This window comes from Leuciscus leuciscus (assembly GCF_965113295.1).
Source record: "Leuciscus leuciscus genome assembly, chromosome: 18".
Lineage (NCBI taxonomy): Eukaryota > Metazoa > Chordata > Actinopteri > Cypriniformes > Leuciscidae > Leuciscus > Leuciscus leuciscus.
In genome coordinates, this window is record NC_138742.1 from 28,146,039 (window position 1) to 28,170,107 (window position 24,069).

Here is a 24,069-nt window from a genome sequence, read left to right on the forward strand (position 1 = left end):
TGAAATGAACTACAAGCAGGTCTCTTACAATCCATCTTCTACGGACAATGCCGGCGAATACACAAACCTGCCAGACATAGCTATGTGAGCGTGCCGTGAACGCGCATGACGTCACGCCCAGTCTAAAATTCCGGCCCGAATCCCTCTTATTTATTTTACTTTACAGGATTATAGAGACAATCTCAGTGATCAGAGAAGGGCTCATTCAGCCCATCAGGCAATTGTTTAAGCATGTATGGGTTAGAAAACGGGTATTTTTAACATGAAAAGTTGCTTAATGCACCTTTAATTTTTTGCTGTTTTCCAGTATGCTCTTCATCTTGTCTTGGGAGCACCCTTTGATTTTACATCTGTAAGTAATTACCAGTTCAAGTAATTGACCTTTATGATGTTGTAGCAGTTGATATATCAAGATTTCTCTATTTTTGTCTTCCAGTGCGACTTATTACATTTATAAGAAATATTAAAGTCACATTTTCCTTTAATATTCTGTAATGAAGGAGCTCCCAATAATCCGACACATGACAGAAGCTGTGAAATGGCTCCATTTCAACAGTCATCTGATCAGGGGTCCAGTGGAAGAGCCTCTTTTCATTAGAACGGATGAAGACAAGGAAAAGGCCCTCAACAATCTCCCTCTTTTAATTTTGTGTTCAGGGATGACATGGAGTTTTTTTTTGCAGGAATGTAAGGACAAAATGGGCCTAATAGTGAATTCTTCATTTGATACATATTAAGTTTAATTAATGCAGGATAGTCATGATGAAATGGGCCAAGGAGTGAATTGTTAATTTTGTAAATTTGAATTTATGCAGGACTGTCATGACAAAATGGGCCTAGGAGTGAATTGTTCAATTGATACATTTCAATTTAATTATTTGTTGTATACATTTTTATTGTTTCTTTTAAAACGCTGCTGCTTTTTTCCCTCTTTTTTAGATTTTTTATTGGAATGTTTTAGTTTACATAATAAAATGCATGCTGTACATGTTCTTGGCTTTGGAGTAAATGTTTATTTTGAGTCTTGTGAATAAAGTATATTTCATATAAAATGCCATGATCAGGAAGTATCTCTCATAATACAATGAAACGGATAACTATATACAATTATATTACACAAGATCAATGTTTAAAATGCTTATTGTATAAAGTATGACGTTTCGTGTGAAATTACGCTCCAAAACCTTAGGTGGCGCTACTCGGTTTAGAACGTAAGCTCCGCCCCTCACTTCCTGTTCTGGCGCTGGGGTTCTGAAACTGGTGGTGCTTCGGATGTGCAGCTGAATACTATTGGAGAAAACAACTATCACACTGTGATAAGGGGTGAAGGTGAACGCAGCATTCGGTTTCTCATATTCGTTTTCGGGGAAAACGTATTGGATGAGAAACCGAACTGTCCTGTATTGCTCGAGTAACATTATGTAAACTGCAATGCATTTATGAGAAAAAACTGCACAGATGCAGATGTCATAGCAATCTATCAATAAATGCACACACCTTGTACTCTGCTTCTGACGTTCGCTCTGCTCGGCGCCCCTGCGGACTGAAAAGCGCGCTGAATCCATGCAGACTCAGATAGGGGGAGGAGCCGAAGTTTGACGCTGTTGCCGCCGTTTCATTTGAGTTTTGGACTGAAGCGATCACAAATTAGTGTTCACTGTACAGATACGGAGTTAATCACAATTTTTTTAGGGGGGCTGGGCAGAAGCTGGGCCTAGTGACACCTATGTCTATCGTAGTTACACTCAAGTGACATTGCAGTTCTTCATGAAAGTTTATTATCTGCATGCGTTTTAAAACCATATTAGTCTAAACTTCTGATATATGGTTTTCTGAGCGCACACATTAGAAGCACGCGCTCAGAAACCTGGATGTCAGACGGCGCGTCCCTTGAGTATTAAACTAAGTTCTCTTTCAAGTCTTACTGTGCTTAAACTGTCAAATACACACAAGGTTATGTCAAAAAACACACAAAGTTCATATAAACCCAGTCGGTTATGTCTGTGAACTAGGGATGTGACGGTGAGGATATTTTCCCACCGGTTAATCGATGTGTGACAACACCGGTAACACCGACTACCGACTCACACTGATGTCACAAAATAGCCGTGTAGTTAAACTTAGTTAAAAGATTTTTTTACCCTGTTTGTTTTGATAAAAAAGAAAAAAAATTAAAGTATTTAAATTCAGTCATGCATTTACTGTACGCGGGTATTTTGACTTAATCATAGTCAAATCTTTCTCACCTGGTCGTTGAAGGTATGAGTAACCAAAGAAGAAGCAGAACCAGTCTATCAGTGTCTCTCTCATCTTTACACAAGAAGTTTATAAAAATAAATGTTGTATTGAAAAGTCTTATTACACAATATATCGTATAAAACTGTGTAAATTGAGAAATGCAAACACTGTGACAGGAGTTTGGCAATTGTTTTGAGTGAGTTGTTGGAACAGAGATGCATAAATGATTTGCATTTTCTAAATTCAGAGCCTGCCCCACAGGGCTGTGTGATCTCCACTGTTGACAATTATTTGTCAACAGTTAATGACATTTAGGGGAAGGTTTGCCACATTGAAGCTATACTGAGCTGAGCTGAGAAGATGGAGTTCTACGAGACAAGAATTGTAGACTTGGAGCGTTACTCATGCCGCAGGAATCTACGCCTCCAAGGAGTGCCGGAAAAAGAAGGTAAATAACTTTTTTTGAGTGAAAGGAAAAAATGCATCTTTAAATGCAAATGAGCTGCTGCTCCCTGCTTTCCAGAAGAGGGCGGAGCCTGTACAGCTTTGCCAAAAACTTTCGTCATCATGAAAGTTTATTATCTGCATGCGTTTTCAAACCATATCAGTCTAAACGTCTGATACGTTTTAAAACGTACTCGGTTACTAACGTAACCTCGGTTCTCTCTAGAAGAGGGAACGAGTACTGCGTAAGTATCTTACGCTAGGGGAAAATCCCTTTTCCGCGAGATATTGAAGCCAAAAAATTATCCTTAATTTTGTATTATTGTAAAACGCGTTGCGGCAGCATACAGACATAGGCAAGATGGCTCGTGTGCCTATTGGCTGTTCTGCGGCAACTGCAGCAGCCTATCGAGCGAGGCCTAGCGTGGCGTCAGACCCAATGAGGGTGCTTCGCGCCCACTGCGTCACGTCCCGCCGAAACGGGCGTGGCTTAGGCCTATAAATACAGCTCGCAGGCAGCTGATATCTGGTTTTTCATCGCCGAAGCTAACCAGAGCGTGTGCATGCACGGCAAGATACGCAGTACTCGTTCCCTCTTCTAGAGAGAACCGAGGTTACGTTAGTAACCGAGTACGTTCTCTTAAGAGAGGTCTCTCGTACTGCGTAAGTATCTTACACTAGGGGACCCAATGTAAAACGCCGTGCGTGCTGGGATTTGACACCAAAGACCCAAGGGCGAAAGCCCGGGGTTCATATAGTGCATAATCACCAGGGGAACTCACAGGGAGTCCGGGAAGAGGGAGGGGCGGAGCCGCGCTCTTCCACATATAGCAGCGTCCCTTAGACGCAAATTACATCATACAGACAGGGCGGAGTACGGCCTGAGCTGATGGAAAATTGTGGGTCTTATTTATTTGCCCATAAGCATTTTGCGGTCGATCAGCGAGCAGTGCTCATCGAGCAGTGCTCAGCAGACACAGTATTCTGAACCGATAGCATCAGAACAGACAGTACTGGTATATTTAGACAGACAACAGCCTGGCCTGTAAGGCGGGAACCTCTAGGTTCTAAAACCTTATAAATGTAGACGGGGAGGCCCAGCCTGCCGCCATACATATATCTTGCAAGGCAATCCCACTTGACCAGGCCCACGGCGAAGCCATGCTTCTCGTGGAGTGCGCTCTGACACCCAACGGGCACTGCATACCCTTGGAAGTGTACGCCAGCACAATGGCGTCAACTATCCATCTGGATAGGCACTGTTTCGACGCGGCTAGTCCCTTGGAACGTCCGCTGAATGAAACGAAGAGCTTCTCCGTCTGTCTGAAGACAGATGAGCGAGATACATAAGCTCTTAATGCCCTGACTGGACAAAGGAAGCTCGCGTCTCCTTCCTCGTCAGAGACCGGTGTGTTGAGGGATTTTGGAACATAACCGTGCTTAGGTTTGAGTATAACTCTTGAGTCATTAGGCCCAAACTCCATGCACGTCGCGCTTACTGAGAGCACTTGTAAGTCCCCTATGCGCTTCACCGAAGCGAGAGCCAGAAGAAACACTGTCTTGAAAGACAGGTGTTTAAGATCAATCGTCTGTAAAGGCTCGAATGGGTCACCTTTCATGGCCTCCAGTACCACAGAAAGGTCCCATACGGGGACTGAGGGAGGTCTGGGAGGATTCAGTCTCTTAGCTCCTCTAAGGAAGCGGATGACTAAATCGTTCCTTCCTATTGACTGACCAAGCGTTGTTTTTGAGAACGCTGCTATGGCCGCCACATAAACTTTGAGCGTGGAAGGGGACCTGCCCTTGTCCAACAGCTCTTGTAGGAAGGAGAGAACCTCCGTCACCCCACAGTCTGGGGGCGACACGCCACAAGCTGTGCACCAGCTGGAGAACACTGACCATTTCGAGGAATAGAGACGTCGCGTAGACGGAGCTCTAGCCTGCGTGATCGTGTTTAACACTCCGCTTGGGAGGTCAGCGGGTACCCGTTGATGGCCCAAACATGAAGGGACCACAGCTCTGGGCGCGGATGCCAAATCGAGCCCTTGGCCTGAGAGAGGAGACTGGCCATGGGGCAGTGCTCGCTAGCTGCATCAGAACTGGGAACCAGGGTTGGTTTTTCCAGAACGGCGCTACGAGTAGCACTGAGCATCCTTCTTCCCTGATCCGCTCTATCACCCGAGGCAGGAGAGAGACGGGAGGAAAGGCATAGAGCGGGCGGCGGGGCCATACATGAGCCAGCGCGTCCCTGCTCTTGGAGAAAAATTCCAGACAGTGAGCATTTTCTTGAGACGCGAACAGGTCTACTTCCGCTCTGCCGAATTTCTTCCACAGCAGCTGGACTGTCTGTGGGTGTAGAGACCACTCGCCTGTCGGAACATTGTTCCTGGACAGTCTGTCCGGTCCTACGTTTAGGAGCCCTGGCACATGCGCTGCTCTCAGCGAGAGCAGGTTGCGCTGAGCCCACACCAGGAGGCGTTCTGTCAGCCTATGCAGGTTTCGGGACCTGAGGCCGCCCTGGCGATTTATGTAGGACACCACTGACATGTTGTCCGAACGGACCAGGACGTGGTGTCCTCGTATTTGCGGACAAAAACGCGTCAGCGCGTTGTCTACTGCCAGCATTTCGAGGCAGTTTATGTGCAGAAGCTTCTCCCGTTCCGACCATTGGCCGAAGAACGGTCTGCCCTCGAGCAGCGCTCCCCATCCCGAGGTGGATGCGTCCGTAGACACCACCTTCACACTCGAGGAAGTCCCCAGGCTTACACCTGATTGGTACCAGTCGTTTGCTTTCCAAGGTTTCAGAGCTGCGACGCATTTCTGATTGACCTTGAGACGAAGCAGACCGGAAGCCCACGCTCGGCGCGGCACTCGCGCTTTCAGCCAGAACTGTAGCGGGCGCATGCGAAGCAAGCCCAGCTGAAGAACTGATGATGCTGAGGCCATGAGACCTAGCATCCTCTGAAATTTCTTGAGCGGGACAGATACGCCGCAGCGGAAAGAGCTCGCTGAGCGCTGAATGTCTAGCACGCGCTGTGGTGACAGTCGCGCTATCATAGACAGCGAGTTCAGTTCTGTGCCCAGAAAAGATATTATCTGTCTAGGGGACAGAGAACTCTTCGCCCAATTGACTCTGAGACCCAGATTCTCGAGGTGATCGAGTAAAATGGTCCTGTGCTCTATGAGCATCGAGTGAGATTGAGCTAGAATCAGCCAATCGTCCAAGTAGTTCAATACTCACATGCCCTGTAGCCTGAGGGGTGTGAGCGCTGCGTCCATGCACATCGTAAATGTACGGGGTGCTAGGGACAAGCCGAACGGTAGGACTGTGTACTGATATGCCTGGCCCTCGAAGGCGAATCTCAAATATCGCCTGTGACATGACGCTATCTGTATTTGAAAATACGCGTCTTTCAGATCTATTGACACAAACCAATCTCCTCGGCAAATCTGCGCGAGGATTTTTCTGGTCGTGAGCATTCTGAACTGTCGCTTTGCAAGCACTCTGTTCAGTTGCCTTAGATCTAGTATGGGTCTGAGACCCCCGTCTTTTTTCGGTACCAGGAAGTATTTGCTGTATAGCCCTCCTTCGCTCTGAGCTAGAGATAACGGCTCTATGGCCCCTTTGCTCAATAGTTTCAAGATTTCGGCTCGAAGTAGGTGTGCTACTTCTGTTTTTACCGTGGTCTCGACGCGCGTCGCATAGCGACGAGGGCGCCGGCGAAACTGTAGCGAATAGCCTCTTTTTATAATGTCTAGCACCCACTTCGAAACCCCGGGTAGCCTCGCCAATGCATCTGCATGAATGGCTAGGGGTTGAATTGCCCGCGCTCGGCTCCTCTGCGGTGGTTAACCGAGAGGGGGAGGGCTGGGCGAGTCCCGTAGGACTTGTCATGTCTATGTGTGATAGCAGGCACATTTACCACACCGAGAGCATTGTCTCCCTCGAGACATGCAGGACGTAGTGATTGTGGGCACTGGGCAGTGGGCACATCTGCTACGTTTAATGCGCAATCGAACTGGGTCGATTTTATGTGCGCGAGCCCTGTGTGACGGGCTGTGCTTGTGTGTAGGAATGGGCACTGGGCAGTGGGCATTTTGTCTACACTCATAACACCATCGGCCGTGGCCGGGACACCAGAAAATACACTCTTTATGGGATTTATCTGGGTAGCCGTAAAAACGGCATTTGTGTGCAGGCAAGCGGGCAGTGGAACCGGCTTGTTGACTGCAAAATACACTGGAACAGTCAAATTTCTTGGAACTGAACGAGTGATGAGTTTTGGTGGAAGTCCGGCCGCAGCGGGACTTGGACACCGTCGTTTCCCTAGGCGTGCTTGGATGACTTCGGGACCTCAGGCTTTACCGCAATCCTGGGCCGCGGCCCACGCGGGGCGGGGCGGCGGCCAGATGAGCGAGAGCGCGGTCTCGCGCTTCGGGCCTGTCGGCGCTGCGAAGTGGCGGCCGTGGGGGCGGAGGCTGAGGCTGTGAGCTCTGAGCAGACGGTTTTGCACGGCCTGCTGCAGAACTGGAGCGCTTCGGCAGGAAGTGCTTCATAGCCTGTGACGCTTTCTGTACCTCTGCGAATCTTTCCGCGAAATCTTTGACGGAAGTTCCGAAGAGGCCAGCGGGAGAAAGCGGAGCGTCGAGGAACGCGGCGCGCTCAGACTCAGACATCTCAGAGAGCGTTAGCCATAGGTGTCTCTCAGTCACAGTGAGAGAGGCCATGCTCCGTCCTATGGCCTGTGCAGCAGACTTAGTAGCGCGGAGAGCGAGGTCCGTAGCACTTCTCAAGTCTGGCACGCAAATGGTATCTGGTCCTTTCTCGTCCAGCTTTCGGAGGAGATCGGCCTGGAAAATTGGCAGTGTGGCCATAGTATGCAGCGCTGCCGCAGCCTGCCCAGCGGCGGAGAAAGCGCGACCGAGCAGGGTTGACGTCATGCGGCAAGCTTTTGAAGGCAGAGCCAGCTTAGCGCGCCGTCCAGCGGAGGGCGGGCAAAGGTGGGCTGCTATCGCTTCTTCGACCGGCGGCAGCGAATGGTAACCTCTGTTTTTAGCATCGTCAACAGCGGAGAATGCTAGCGAAACAGAAGAGCGCATTCTAGCTGAGAAGGGGGCGTTCCAAGACTTAGCGACTTCTTCGTGTAACTCAGGAAGAAAGGGCGCTGGTCTGGACGCAGGCGAAGCGCGCTCCCCGGGAAGAAAATATCCATCCAGCCGGTTGTGAGCAGGCTGTTCAGGCGTAGACCACTCGAGGCCGAGGCTCGCCGCGGCCTGTGCGAGTATGCGCATCAGCTCTGACTCGATGCTAGCTCTTTTGCCTCACGATGCGCGGACAGAGGGCGCGAGATCCACAGAGCTCGCCCAATCCTCACTGCCCGATGCCAGGAGAGAGCAGGAATCATCCTCCCCCAATGCGGCTTTTTCATCAGCGTCATCGACGGAAGCGGCGGCAGACGGCGGCCGCTGTCCGTCAGGAAGAGACACTGACGAAGCCGGTGAAGCTGGCGGGCGAACCGGCGAGCTTTGACGGGTGGGGGAAGGTTCCGGGACCGGCTGAGCACGGCGCTTTTTACGGCGCGGCACTACAGCGGGCAGAGGTGCAGTCTCAGTGAAATATGCCAGGCGAGTCCTCAGATCGCCATAGGCAGTAGCTCGCAGTGATGGCAGCCGCCGTCAGCGAGCGCGAGAGCTGCATGATCCTCACCCAGGCAGGAAACGCAGATAACGTGGCGGTCCCCGTCGCTGAGTGTGGCTCTGTACGAGCCGCAGGAAGGCATCTTTAAAAAGACGCAAGCTCTTTTAGACAGTGTTTGTCGCGGCGGTGAACACACACACAACAGAGAGTGTAAAGGATATAGGCGCCGGATAGCGCAGCAGGAAGGCGATTGAAGGCGGCGCGGCCAGCGACTTCAGTGACGACTCGTCCCGCTGCAAGTGCTTCCTCAGACGGCGCGGCTTCTCTCCGGATCCAGCGATGCGTGTGCTTCGCTGAAGAGATGAAAAATCAGATATCAGCTGCCTGCGAGCTGTATTTATAGGCCTAAGCCACGCCCGTTTCGGCGGGACGTGACACAGTGGGCGCGAAGCACCCTCATTGGGTCTGACGTCACGCTAGACCTCGCTCGATAGGCTGCTGCAGTTGCCGCAGAACAGCCAATAGGCACACGAGCCATCTTGCCTATGTCTGTATGCTGTTAATCGATGTGTGACAACACCGGTAACACCGACTATCGTAGCAAGCCTACTGTGAACGTAAACATCATGTAAAGAAATCACATGTGTATATCAGATCTGTGTATTAAAGTGAAAGCAGCTGCTATATATGCTGTTAATATGAATCAAACAATAAAAGAAAAACAGAAAGTCTCTCACTGCCCTTGATTGAATAAACTTTAGTTGCTTTAATAAAAATGCATTTCTTAAATGCTGCTGTTAAATGCTCTGGCGGGGAGATAAGCGGACTGTGTACAGCTCACTGAGGGGAGGAGCTAAGCTAATAGGGTGGAGTCAGTCAGTAATCATGGGCGGGGCCTGTGCAATGTGACATCACTGCATAGAAACTGCAAACAGCTTATTCTGCTTATTTTGAGACACTGCTTATGATTTATGGGGATAAAAGAGGAGTGGGTGGATTTTTACCATTATAGTGTGGTTGTGTACACACATTGCCGGCATACATTTATGTCACCATATAAAAGTGATTTTTGTCGAAAAAAAGTCCAATTTGCTTCATTCAAGTAGCCGGGTGGTATTTGAACTTGTAAGAAGAGTACTTCCCCTTTAAGAAAAGCGAGCCATGATGATGATGTGTTAAATTAAAGGCCATATGGGTTGATTAGATCAGTATTAGATTATGGTTGTGTGGTGTATGGATCAGCAGCAGATACGTCTCTTAGAAAGTTAGATAGTATACAGCATCCGGTATTGAGATTATTTACAGGAGCTATAAAAACTACACCGATTATAGCACTACAGGTAGAAATGGGGGACATGTCATTAGAAATGAGAAGGTTACAGTTATCACTGAGTTATTGGGCTAATTTACAAGGTCATAGTCAAAAGCATCCAACATTAGACACTTTAAAGCCTAGTTGGAAAAAAGAGAGGAGGAAAACGAAAAGTTTCGGATGGACTGTAATAGAACTTAAAATGAATCAGTTAAAAGTTAGTCCAACAGTACCGTTACCAGTAATAAAGCCTTGGTTACTTTCAGATGCAATAGTAGATTTTAAATTATTAGAAAAAAAATAAATAAGGAAAAGGAATGTAATTCATGTAATGCGCAGACATATATTAATGAGTACCATAGCTATGTTCAGATTTACACAGATGCATCAAAGAGTATAGATAATGAAATAGGAGTTGCTTTTATTATTCCAGAGTTTCAGGTTTCAATAAGGAAAATAATCAGTGATGAGGGGAAATGATTGCACTATTGTTAGCAATACAGTGGAAAGAGGAGAGAAGACCTTTGAAATCAGTTGTTTGTTCAGAATCAAGTTCATCATTGGCTAGCTTACAATACAGTCATTCGGAAAGTAGACCAGACATTTGAATAGAAATACAGCAAACATTATACAGAATTCAAATGATGGGACTTACAGTGATATTTTTATGGGTACCTGCACATATTGGTATCAAAGGAAATGAAATGGCAGATAAGGCAGCAAAAGAAGCCATTAAAAACAAAGATATTAATATACTGTAAGTGTTAGGCCACATCCACACGAAGCCAGAGCTTTCCCTATCCGATTTTTTTTTTTCCCGTTCAAAAAAAAAATTCCGTAAACACGGCGTCGTCTCAAGAAATATCTGCGTACACACGAAACCACTGAAACCGACTCAAAACGATGTAGTATACATGCCAGACCAGTATGTGGCGCTGTAATTCTGCCACAGACATACACTAAAAACGGAGAAGAAGACTTGGAGCTCGCGCATAAACCTTGCGCGCTGTATACAACAATAATATTAAGCACAGTAGCTTCTTTTTTTCTTTTTTCTTTTTTAATCAAGAACTTTGTTGAACAATATGAAAAAACATAAATGTAGTTGCTGTGACTTAACGGTGTCTGACTAGTTGACACTACGTGTGACGACATTATCGTTTCACAAAATATACGGATTGGCCGTACACACGAAAACGCAAGGGCGGCGTTTTCAGATTTATCCACCTTGGGACCCGGTTTCAAAAAATAGCGGTTTCAGTCTCCGAAAACGCCGGATCCGTGTGGACGAAACACCAATTCGATAAAAAATGTATACGTATACATCGATACGCGTCTCCGTGTGGACGGGCCCTTAGTATTAGTAAGAATGAAATCAAGAGTATTATTAAGGAAAGGTTGAAGGTAAGGTGGCAAAAACAATGGGATATGGAGAAGAAAGGTAGGTGGTTTTACAAAATTCAAAGGAAAGTGGGAGAGATGAGAAGTGCAGGAAAAAATAGAAGAGATGAGATAATATCAAGGATGAAATTTGGAAATACAAGACTAAACAGCACACTTTATAAAATACCATGATGCGGGTGTGAATTTTGTGGGCAAGAAGAAACTGTGGAACATGTTATGTTTTACTGTCAGAAATATAAGTCTGAAAGAAGGATTCTAAGGCAAAATCTAGAAAAAATAAAAATGCAATTTATATTAGGAGATATTTTACAAAACAATTCTGGAAATGAATGTTATAGATTTATATTTCAATATCTTAGAATATCAAATTTGTGGAAAAGGATATAAAGAAAAAAAGAAAAGAAAAAAAAAGTCATTTTGCTCCATACTCCATACCGGTTGGTGGCGGTAATACACCATTTTGTTGTTTGTCAGCCGCCAATAAAACCTTAAAGAAGAAGAAGAAAAAGATGACGTGTTAATAGCGACTCTCTGTCGCACAGTAGAGAAATTACCGTATGGACAGGAGGAGAAGCTCGCGCGCAATCAGGGGGACGTGGAGGCAAAATGATCAAATAATTAATCAGAATACTTAGCAAAAGTTTCTCCTGCTCCTAGCTCATGGACACCTACTACTCACACTCTCCGTCTCTGCAAGTTTCGGAAGGGAATGATTCAGATTTCTCTTGGCACAGCTACTAGAAGACAGACAAGTTGCTCACGTCACATCTACAGTACGTCGTCAAGCTCAGTTTCAGTCTGCGCAGTACGCTCAGCCATCAGGAAGCTTCTAATTGACTTCACTTTTCTCCGTTGAATCCAATGGGGTCGCTGTGTCCATTTCTTTTACTGTCTATAGTTAATAGCGCAAAAGACGGCAAAAGCAGTGCATGGGAGATGAATTGACAGTTGTTTGTCAAGTTGAGGATCATCCTTGATTTTATCGATGTTCTATATGAGTAAATGTGATGATCATCATTTAATCTGGTGTAATAGGCTGTGTTTGTTTCATCCTGTCTATGTATAATGTGTATTTTGTGGTTAGAGTTCGAGATGATCGAAGATGTTTAATCGATAAACGTGACGGCATTACGAAGTCTCTATAAAAGAGTTCGGTAAGTCATTAATGTAATGTGTATGTGCATAACAAATATGAATGACGTGCATAATATCATGTGTAGGCCTATGTTACATTTGATTTTCGTGAAATGGTGTTTGAATGCACGATGAAAATGCTGACAGTTTTTTTGTGTTTGTGTAGGGTGTCACTACCGTGTTTGCCTCTGAAGTGTATTGTTTCACCCCGAAAGTGGGCCCTAGCATTCGTAATTATTGGAAATTCTAAGAAATTGACACTTTATAAGGCTTTACTGAATTTTCTGTTAGATATATATATATATATATATATATATATATATATATATATATATATATATATATATATCTATCTAACAGAAAATTCATATATATATATAATTTTTTTTTCTTTTTTTTTTTTTGTGAACTAATCATTTTGAGTTTATACACTTGGTTATATAATTATAGTAACCCCGTGTGGAGAATTTGAGTAGTGTGACTGAGTGGTTGAGGTTGAGTGATCCTAAATTATCACCTGTTATTTGTCAAACCATTCAGTTCGAAGCATTCCAGATCTTTAATGAAATTTAACCAATTGATTGAATCAGTAGAGAAAATAAAGCAAATCTAAAACGTGGTTCAGTATCAATTGATTTATTTGTTAACTGGCAACATTCACTTCACAACATTCATGTCACTGATGTCACAAAACTGTGTAGTTAAACTTCCATTCTTATTTGGCTAACCACTATTTTACCCTGTTTGGTTTGATAAAAAAAAGAAAATAATCTAAAGTATTTAAATTCATTCATGCATTTACTGTAAGCGGGTATTTTGATTTTAATCATTGACAAAAATCTTTCTCACCTGGTCGTTGAAGGTATGAGTAACCAAAGAAGAAGCCGAACCAGTCTATCAGTGTCTCACTCATCTTTACACAAGAAGTTATGTTGTATTGACTGAGCCTGGGGGTTTTTTTTCTCCATTAGGTCACCTGATGGAGTTTAGGACACCATTAGGTCACTTGATGGAGTTTTTCGGTTCCTTGCCACTGTTGCCTTAATCAATAAATTCCTCTTGAAACAAACTTTGTTGTATTATTTTAATTTAATACTGTGAAGCTGCTTTGATACAATCTGTATTGTGAAAAGCGCTATACAAATAAACTTGACTTGACTTGACTTGACTATTGAAAAGTCTTATTACACAATATATCGTATAACACTGTGTACACTGAGAAATGCAAACACTGTGACAGGAGTTTGGCAATCGTTTTGAGTGAGTTGTTGGAACAGAGATGCATAAATGATTTGCATTTTCTAAATTCAGAGCCTGTCCCACAGGGCTGTGTGATCTCCACTGTTGACAATTATTGAGCGCAGACTTATGCCAGTATCAGCCCCGGAGGACTTGTATGGGATGAATTTAGGCTCAAAATGATTAACACATCCACACACAATTATCCATGAGCTTGATAAATGTTGCAGATATGTTTTACTATCCACAACCAAAAATTTCTGCAAAATTCAGAATTAAATGAATGTGTAGCAATTTGTACAAATAGTGACATTTTGAGGGGAAAAAAAAGTTCTCTTTTTTATTAGTGAATCATAACTTGTGCATGCAACAAAGAAGATGTGCATTTGTGCAAGGCTAAACCAGTGACATTAAAAGTCTCAAAATCCAAATGAATTAAATAGGATCGAAGTGATCCAATGCAAAATGCAGTGCTTGGTGACCACGTTACCTCTGTGGCGGCCACCAAAACAGACCATAAGCTGAGAGGATCTACGCCACTGGCCTAAGCAGTGGACATAGATCCTCAACGTACAAACTGTAAAAAGAAAGCCAACAGGATGACCAGCTGCAGAGGGTACTTTAGGGATATAGTTCGGTCTAGGGTATACTGCACCCTAGACCAAACAAACTATATCCCTAAAGTTCCCTCTCTGTTAATTAGCTCTGGCATCACCTGGAGCAAAATCAAAGCAGGATGAGACTACTGACAGGGCCTGAAGGTGAAGTCAATTCTAATAAATGTACCTTAAGGGTCAGTATTTAACTGTACTTAAAGGTGCTCTAAGCGATGTCACACCTCCAGAATGGCTGCATATGTGCACTGGAACAATCCTTCCTAAAACGCATTAAACTTTCGTTTACAAAGACGTGAAACTCACCGAGTGGTCAGGGGTGTTCACTGATATGCTCACACAAAAATCGCTGCAAAAGATGCTTTACAACAGGTTTTATCGTAGTTTTTGTCCAACTCCATTGACTTGTATTGGATGTCCATTGACTTGTATTGGATGTGCTGTGAGGTACGCCATTACTCCGCCACCAACTGGGCTGGAGTGTCTATTATTCAAGCTCTCAACGAATGGTAAAACACCTGTGTGTGTGTGTGTGTGTGTGTGTGTGTGTGTGTGTGTGTGTGTGTGTGTGTGTGTGTGTGTGAAGTGTACCAATATCGTGTTCTTCCTTTCGTAGGCCAGCCACTGTAAAGCAGTTTCAAAAACTGTTAGGTCTGATGGCAGCAGTGTCCAATGTTATACCTTGCGGCCTGCTGTACAAGAGACCGTTGCAGTGGTGGCTCAGGACCAAGGGGTTCTCCCTGAGGGGAAACCCGCTCCGCATGATCAAGGTCACGCGGCGATGCCTTTGTGCCATAGTCATGTGGAAATAACCTTGGTTCCTGTCCCAAGGGCCCATGCTGGGAGCTCTTTGTCATCATGTCACGCTAACGACGGATGCTTCCCTCACGGGTTTGGGGGCAATCATGAGTGGTCGCCCAGCCCAAGGTCTGTGGCAGGACCATCATCTCTCGTAGCATATCAACTGTCTAGAAATTTTGGCGGTGTTCCAGGCTCTGAAACACTTCCTCCCAGACCTGAGGGGCCATCATGTGCTTGTTCGGTCAGACAACACATCGGTGGTCTCCTATATAAACCATCAGGGGGGTTTGTGATTGCACCCCTTATACAAGCTGGCTCACTAGATCCTCCTGTGGGCCCTGGGGAAGCTACTTTCATTTAGAGCGATATACACTCACCTAAAGGATTATTAGGAACACCTGTTCAATTTCTCATTAATGCATTTATCTAATCAACCAATCACATGGCAGTTGCTTCAATGCATTAAGGGGTGTGGTCCTGGTCAAGACAATCTCCTGAACTCCAAACTGAATGTCAGAATGGGAAAGAAAGGTGATAAGCAATTTTGAGCGTGGCATGGTTGTTGGTGCCAGACGGGCCGGTCTGAGTATTTCACAATCTGCTCAGTTACTGGGATTTTCACGCACAACCATTTCTAGGGTTTACAAAGAATGGTGTGAAAAGGGAAAAACATCCAGTATGCGGCAGTCCTGTGGGCGAAAATGCCTTGTTGATGCTAAAGGTCAGAGGAGAATGGGCCGACTGATTCAAGCTGATAGAAGAGCAACTTTGACTGAAATAACCACTCGTTACAACCGAGGTATGCAGCAAAGCATTTGTGAAGCCACAACACGCACAACCTTGAGGCGGATGGGCTACAACAGCAGAAGACCCCACCGGGTACCACTCATCTCCACTACAAATAGGGAAAAGAGGCTACAATTTGCACAAGCTCACCAAAATTGGACAGTTGAAGACTGGAAAAATGTTGCCTGGTCTGATGAGTCTCGATTTCTGTTGAGACATTCAGATGGTAGAGTCAGAATTTGGCGTAAACAGAATGAGAAAATGGATCCATCATGCCTTGTTACCACTGTGCAGGCTGGTGGTGGTGGTGTAATGGTGTGGGGGATGTTTTCTTGGCACACTTTAGGCCCCTTAGTGCCAATTGGGCATCGTTTAAATGCTATGGCCTACCTGAGCATTGTTTCTGACCATGTCCATCCCTTTATGACCACCATGTACCCATCCTCTGATGGCTACTTCCAGCAGGATAATGCGCCATGTCACAAAGCTCGAATCATTTCAAATTGGTTTCTTGAACATGACAATGAGTTCACTGTACTAAAATGGCCCCCACAGTCACCAGATCTCAACCCAATAGAGCATCTTTGGGATGTGGTGGAACGGGAGCTTCGTGCCCTGGATGTGCATCCCACAAATCTCCATCAACTGCAAGATGCTATCCTATCAATATGGGCCAACATTTCTAAAGAATGCTTTCAGCACCTTGTTGAATCAATGCCACGTAGAATTAAGGCAGTTCTGAAGACGAAAGGGGGTCAAAACACAGTATTAGTATGGTGTTCCTAATAATCCTTTAGGTGAGTGTATATATCCCAGGGTACTTAAATCAAGGGGCAGAGATCTTGTCAAGGCAGGGGCTGAGGCCCAGGGAGTGGAGACTCCACCCCAAGGTGGTTGAGCTCCTTTGGGAGAACTTTGGTTGAGCCAAGGCTGACCTGTTCGCATCCCAAGAGACCACACATTGTACACTTCGGTTCTCACTCAGTCATCCAGCCCTGCTGGGGTTGGACGCTATGGTTGGACGCTATGGTGGAGACGTGGCCGAGGTCACGTCTGTACGCATTTCCCCCGATTGCCCTGCTCCCAGGAGTTCTGGAAATGGTTTGCCAGGAGGGGGTCAGTCTACTGCTAGTAGCCCCGTTCTGACCGGCCCGAGTATGGTTTGCGGCCCTAGTGTCTCTCCTCAACGGCTTTTATTGCTTTTATGCTTTTATTTTATTATGCTTTTATTACGTCTAGACTTGACTACTGTAACTCTTTATATGTTGGATTGGATCAGTCATCTCTTCATCGCTTACAGTTATTACAGAATGCAGCAGGTCAGCTCCTAATTGGGACTAAAAAGCGTGAGCACATTACCCCAATTTTAGCCTCGATCCACTGGCTTTCTATCCGCTTCAGGATTGATTTTAAAATTGTATTGCTTGTGTTTAAGATTTTAAATGGGTTCGCTTTGTTAACACCAGGTCTATGGAAGTAGAATAATGTCAAATGTTTTTGAAATAAAAAGCCTGTTGAATTGCACTACTTGAAAAAAAATAGGCATTGCATTAACCATGCTTGCATTTTGATGCATTGTATTTTTAGTGCTTACATTTTTATGGGCTGAAATTCAACATGGTTGAATATTTAAGCTGTGAATATTTCAATTAAAAACATTTCAAACACCTTTTCATTATTAAAAATGCAATAATCCATATTCACCTTTCATATTTCACTTCCAAAATATTCAAACTGTTTAAAAATACAACCAATAATATTCAACAGGCAATTTTCGGTCCATTTTATTTCGCTTTGCAAATTCGCTTCCACAAATTCAGTGGTTCAAATTCGACAGTAAATTCAACATTGACGTCCAGGAACTGCAGGAAAAGCAGTAGATTGCCGAGCATACTCTCCATCTGCTGTTAGTCGACCTCACCAGCAGATGGTGCAAAAGCGCGTGTTGAAGACCAGCAACAGTTAGAACAAGTCATTCATTCATAAAACTCATTTACAGCAATGTAAAGTGTATTTGTGATTATCAGCAAAGTGTATTTGTGATTATTATGACGGTTGTTTTATGTTAAATTCAGTGTCTTCACGGTTACTTTTCCTGTGTAGCCTACATGCATCTTTCTCTACCGTGAACGAGATTATAATGTTATTCCCCGATGCGGATATACAGATCCAATGTTACATTTTTGAGGTTGACATATATTTCTCTTGGTTGTTTAGTTGCCTTAACTTTATATTGGGGGGATGTGCTGCATGCAGGCTATTAGGGTTTCCCTCAATACTTAAGGATTCCCCTGCTGGACATATACAACGCTTAACGTAGCTTAATGGACTACAGTGATGTAAAAGACCAAACTCGCAGGCAAGCAGATGGACTCAGAATAACGCGCAAAGCTTAATGCTGAGCGTTTCCCAGTGATAGATTGGCATACAGATGGCTTGATGTTGGACATTCGCACATTTAGGGACCGTCTCTAAAGTGTATACGACTTTGGTATACACGTTTCTAACTCCGATAGCATTTGAATAGAACGACTTATCATAAAACCAACTGTAAAGTGTTCATTTAGTGTCAGGCATAATGCGCACCCTTTGGATTTTTGATATTTATTCAAATAAATTTAAGTTTGCTATTGAAGTTAGAAACGTGTATGCCAATGTTGTATGCAACTTTAGAGACGGTCCCTAAATGTGCTAATGTCCAATATCAAGCCAATTTTTACATTTAGTCATTTAGCAGACGCTTTTATCCAAAGCGATTTACAGTTAAACTAACAATAGGAGGACAATATGCAAGTGCTGTGACAGTTTAAGCTAATGCAATACACGTATGCATACTATATGTATACATGTGTTGATTTTATGCCAGTATATCACGAAACGCTCAGCATGAAACTTTGCGCGTTAAGTTCATTTTCTGAGCCCCTCTGCTTGCCTGTAGCCTATATAATAGCCTACAGCCTACTTCCCTAATAAGGTGCAAGATTGGTCTTTCATATCACTATCAACGGAAGGGAAATCCTTGAGTATGAGGTATTGAGGGAAACCGATTATAATCCTGTTCATGGTAGAGAAAGCTGATGACACAGGGAAAGTAACAATGAAGTTATTGAATGAAACATAAACACAGCTTTGTGTGTTTATCATCTTTTCTGCATATACTGACACAGATAAACATTTTCATTTTATGAATGAATGTCTTTGTCAGCAACAAGCGCTTTTGCACCATCTGCTGGTGAGGTAGACTAACAGCAGATGGAGAGTATGCTCGGCAATCTACTGCTTTTCCTGCAGTTCCTGGACGTCAATGTTGAATTTACTGTCGAATTTGAACCACTGAATTTGTGGAAGCGAATTTGCAAAGCGAAATAAAATGGACCGAAAATTGCCTGTTGAATATTATTGGTTGTATTTTTAAACAGTTTGAATATTTTGGAAGTGAAATATGAAAGGTGAATATGGATTATTGCATTTTTAATAATGAAAAGGTGTTTGAAATGTTTTTAATTGAAATATTCACAGCTTAAATATTCAACCATGTTGAATTTCAGCCCATAAAAATGTAAGCACTAAAAATACAATGCATTAAAATGCAAGCATGATTAATGCAATGCCTATTTTTTTCAAGTAGTGAAATTCAACAGGCTTTTTATTTCAAAAACATTTGACTTTATTCTACTTCCATACAGGTCAGTACTTCCGCCTATATCCGACCTTTCCAACGTAATGCGTGAAGTCATGGACGCGCATCACAGAGCTAGTGCAAGATGAGCATTTGTGGTCAAAGTATATAAATGTTTTTGTTTTGTTTTTCAATGACAGATCGTTTCACTAGATAAGACCCTTAATTCCTCAGCTGGGATCGTGTAGAGCCTTTGAAGCTGCATTGAAGCTGCATTGAAGCTGCAATTTGGACCTTCAAACCATTGGACCCCATTGAAGTCCACTATATGGAGAAAAATCCTGGAATGTTTTCCTCAAAAACCTTAATTTATTTTTGACTGAAGAATGAAAGACAGGAACATATTGGATGACATGGGGGTGAGTAAATTATCAAGAAATTTTAATTCTGGAGTTAACTAATCCTTTAGGTATGACGCAACACAGGGCAGCCTATCCTAATATCAGTCAGGGTTTCCCAAACTGCGGTTTGTGAACCCATGGGGGTTTATGAGTTGATAAAAAGTTAATAATTAATTAAATCTTTTAAAAAAATAAGTGCATTGAAAATAACTAATTTACTGAAAAAGATTATTTAAAAATATATAAAATTACCTGCATGTCATGTAACAACAACTGTCATCAAAGAACAAAGAACAAATTATTGAAATATTAATACAATATGTAAAAAAAAATTCGCCGCTAGGGGTCGCTAACCTCTTACAATAACAAAGGCGTAAGTTGATGATGCAAAATTTCCTGCGGAATTATGGAACTTGTCGTCAAGCCGATGGATCTAATAATGTTTATGGATGAGTGAATACACTGCTGTTTTTATCATGATATCAGCGCCACACGCGAGTCCCACGGATATAAAGGAATGGAGATTTCATTCTACCAAACGCAAGTTCTGTATTAGTGCTCACACAGGTCAGTGTATTAGACGAATGAAGCTTGTGAGGTAACGCAGTGCTGTTTCACTTGCTCTACACTATCAGTGTGTTAAAGTGTTATTCTATGTGTTAGTTTGTCTGTATGAGACTAGAAGTGAGCTAGATCAACATTAGAATAACACACTGATCATATTCTAACATTTCATCATGTTGAGCTATAAAACATTGATTAGTTTTATGTACATTTGCTCACCTGTCTAATAAAGTACATACAAGAGTTGCGTCTCTGTGAAGTCGTGACTCGTGAAGCGCTGTCAAGTCCAAGTTAGTCGCTGATATTGATCCTCGTTTTAGTTCTCCTTTTTTTCCCAAAGTCTGCTTGCCATGGTCCATAATGTTTGAACGAAACAACAACAGCGTGCAGCCAGAGGTTACGCACTACACTCATTATGCACTGTTGTACACGTCTGTCGTCATGGTTACTATGGCAGTACTTGAGCGGAAACCAGGGATAATGGGCCTTTCACACAGGACGCGGTATGCGCGGCGCTTGCCGCTGGGTTCAGCGTTGCCCTTCATAGCTGAGCTATAGGCGGAGTTTTAAAAACTTTTAGCGGGAGCTCTATTACGTCTGTTTTTGTTTCTTAGTTTCAGGTTTAATGTTTGAATAAATGTTTTATTCTAAAAAAAGAGCTGACTTCATAATTCTTGTTTTAATTCAGATATACAATTTTGCCGTTCATCCATTTTGCATTCCGTCCTTGTTTGGATCCCCCGATTCTATTGGCCGCGCTGGTAATCGTCACAGAGCGCAGCGGCAAAAGTTGAACAATTTTCAACTTGAAACGCATCCGAAGCTCAAATGGGGGACGAGGCCAAGATGGCGTCGTGACAAGACGGTTTTGCAGTAGCTCTTAAAAACTTTTGCTCAAATCCTGGTTTTACTTTTAAACTGGTCATGTTCAGAAATAATTTCGAATAGCCGCACTTTAACAGACTTTTTTCTTTGTAAATATTTTTGTTAAACTTTTCAGACGCACGTACCTTTTCTCTCCAAGCTAGCTATCGACGTGCAAGCACGTGCTTTTGCTACAACTAATGCACTGACTTGAGAATATGGAAGAGAAAGAAGAAACTCATCTAGCTATGCATAGTTATGCAAGGAGAACTCTAAGCAATGATATGGAGACAGTTGCTGGACAGTCTGATGGTTTCATGCCTTTACCAGATACACCTGAACCCAATCCTGCCAAAAAAAGCAAACCGAGTTCTGATAGTCCAGTGGTGAGTGATACTATGCTAATGAGATTTATGCAGAGAATGGAGGCCATGCACGAAGAAACTTTGCGCCGAATTCAAGGAGTTGAAAAGACGGTGATTGAGAATTCGAACTCTATTAAACAGATAATCAGCTCTCTCGAATTCCACGGTGAACAGGTGAAGTGTTTGAATGAAAAATCTGACGAGATGCAAAAGAAAATCGGAAAACTGGAGAAAGAAAACGTTGAACTTCGTGATAGGTGTAACGATTTGGATGCTTACAAGAGAAGGTGGAATCTGCGTGTCGCTGGTATTCCGGAGAATTCAGGAGAGAACGTGAAGCGGATAATCCAGCCAGAGGTTACGCACTACACTCATTATGCACTGTTGTCCACGTCTGTCGTCATGGTTACTATGGCAGTACTTGAGCGGAAACCAGGGATAATGGGCCTTTCACACAGGACGCGGTATGCGCGGCGCTTGCCGCTGGGTTCAGCGTTGCCCTTCAGATACAACGCGATTTGCGCTGAGCTATGACGTAGGCGGAGTTTTAAAAACTTTTAGCGGGAGCTCTATTACGTCTGTTTTTGTTTCTTAGTTTCAGGTTTAATGTTTGAATAAATGTTTTATTCTAAAAAAAGAGCTGACTTCATAATTCTTGTTTTAATTCAGATATACAATTTTGCCGTTCATCCATTTTGAATTCCGTCCTTGTTTGGATCCCCCGATTCTATTGGCCGCGCTGGTAATCGTCACAGAGCGCAGCGGCAAAAGTTGAACAATTTTGAACTTGAAACGCATCCGAAGCTCAAATGGGGGACGAGGCCAAGATGGCGTCGTGACAAGACGGTTTTGCAGTAGCTCTTAAAAACTTTTGCTCAAATCCTGGTTTTACTTTTAAACTGGTCATGTTCAGAAATAATTTCGAATAGCCGCACTTTAACAGACTTTTTTCTTTGTAAATATTTTTGTTAAACTTTTCAGACGCACGTACCTTTTCTCTCCAAGCTAGCTATCGACGTGCAAGCACGTGCTTTTGCTACAACTAATGCACTGACTTGAGAATATGGAAGAGAAAGAAGAAACTCATCTAGCTATGCATAGTTATGCAAGGAGAACTCTAAGCAATGATATGGAGACAGTTGCTGGACAGTCTGATGGTTTCATGCCTTTACCAGATACACCTGAACCCAATCCTGCCAAAAAAAGCAAACCGAGTTCTGATAGTCCAGTGGTGAGTGATACTATGCTAATGAGATTTATGCAGAGAATGGAGGCCATGCACGAAGAAACTTTGCGCCGAATTCAAGGAGTTGAAAAGAAGGTGATTGAGAATTCGAACTCTATTAAACAGATAATCAGCTCTCTCGAATTCCACGGTGAACAGGTGAAGTGTTTGAATGAAAAATCTGACGAGATGCAAAAGAAAATCGGAAAACTGGAGAAAGAAAACGTTGAACTTCGTGATAGGTGTAACGATTTGGATGCTTACAAGAGAAGGTGGAATCTGCGTGTCGCTGGTATTCCGGAGAATTCAGGAGAGAACGTGAAGCGGATAATCATCGACCTCTTTAGCCAGGTTTCCCCAAGCATCGCTGCTGATCTGCACTTCGGAATTGACATCGCTCATCGACTGGGGCCTCGTTCTGCTGCAGAAAAGTCCTCCCGTCGCATAATTGTCCTTTTCTCATCGCGTTCCCAACGGGACACAGTTTGGAAAGACGCCAAAACGTCCGACTTGCTCAGGGAGAAGAAGATTAGGTCTTCGAAGATCTCTCGCAGAAAGATAAGGATGCAAGGACTCTTCTGTGGCCGACAGTAGAGAGGGCGAGGAGGGAAGGGAAGAGGGCTGGCTTTCACGGTCCCTTCGCTGTCATCGAGGGTAAAAGACTGTCTGCTAAAGATTTAGCCAACAAACCTACTTAGTAGTAACGTTTATTCATATGCAACCGTTTCTTTCAATGATTCACGTGCGATCTGCTTAGGTTGTTTTTTTTTTTTTTTTGGCAGGGGAATGAATTCTTAAATTCAAACCATGGTTTCTTTTTGCCCTAAATACATATTATCTTCATGGTATTAAGCAGTAGACTACTTTATATTAATATCTTCCTTAAACACAGATAAACATTATTTTATTGAAGGCTTTTAAACTTATTTATTTTTTTCCCCTCCTCTTTACGTTATGCTTTGAAATGGTTACTACTTGAAAACAAAAACTTAAATTTAACCTTTATTATTATTATTTTTCTGAACTTAAATAACACTTAAGTACCGGGTGGGCAGTTTTTTTCTTGTGGTTGTTTGCACTTTTTGAGGAAAGTGAGTTGAACGAGTGGTTCATTCAGTTACTTAGCTTGATTTTTTTTCTCTTTATATTGTTCGTTGTTTATGTCATTGTCATTGGTATCTTTTAACGCCAGAGGCCTCAGGGATAGTGTCAAAAGGAAAGCTCTTTTTTTGTTTGCTAAAAAACACAAGTCAGATTTTTGTTTTCTTCAGGAATGTCATTCTACTAAAGATGATTACAAATGGTGGAAATCTCAGTGGGGTAATGATATTTGGAGTTCTCATGGCACTGAACGTTCTGCTGGAGTAAGCATTTTGAGAAATACGTTTAATGGGGATATATTAGGTTCAGATTCAGATAGT

At 43.4% G+C, this 24,069-nt stretch overlaps 1 long non-coding RNA gene across 1 annotated transcript; it reads right to left on the reverse strand.

The window, feature by feature from the left end:
• Positions 1-10,462: 10,462 nt before the first annotated feature.
• LOC309480721 lies at positions 10,463-20,608 on the reverse strand. Its single transcript, XR_014199755.1, has 2 exons — positions 20,414-20,608; positions 10,463-11,523 (listed from the first exon to the last, which is right to left on the reverse strand). It is a non-coding gene; the product is annotated as an uncharacterized lncRNA (long non-coding RNA).
• Positions 20,609-24,069: the final 3,461 nt, after the last annotated feature.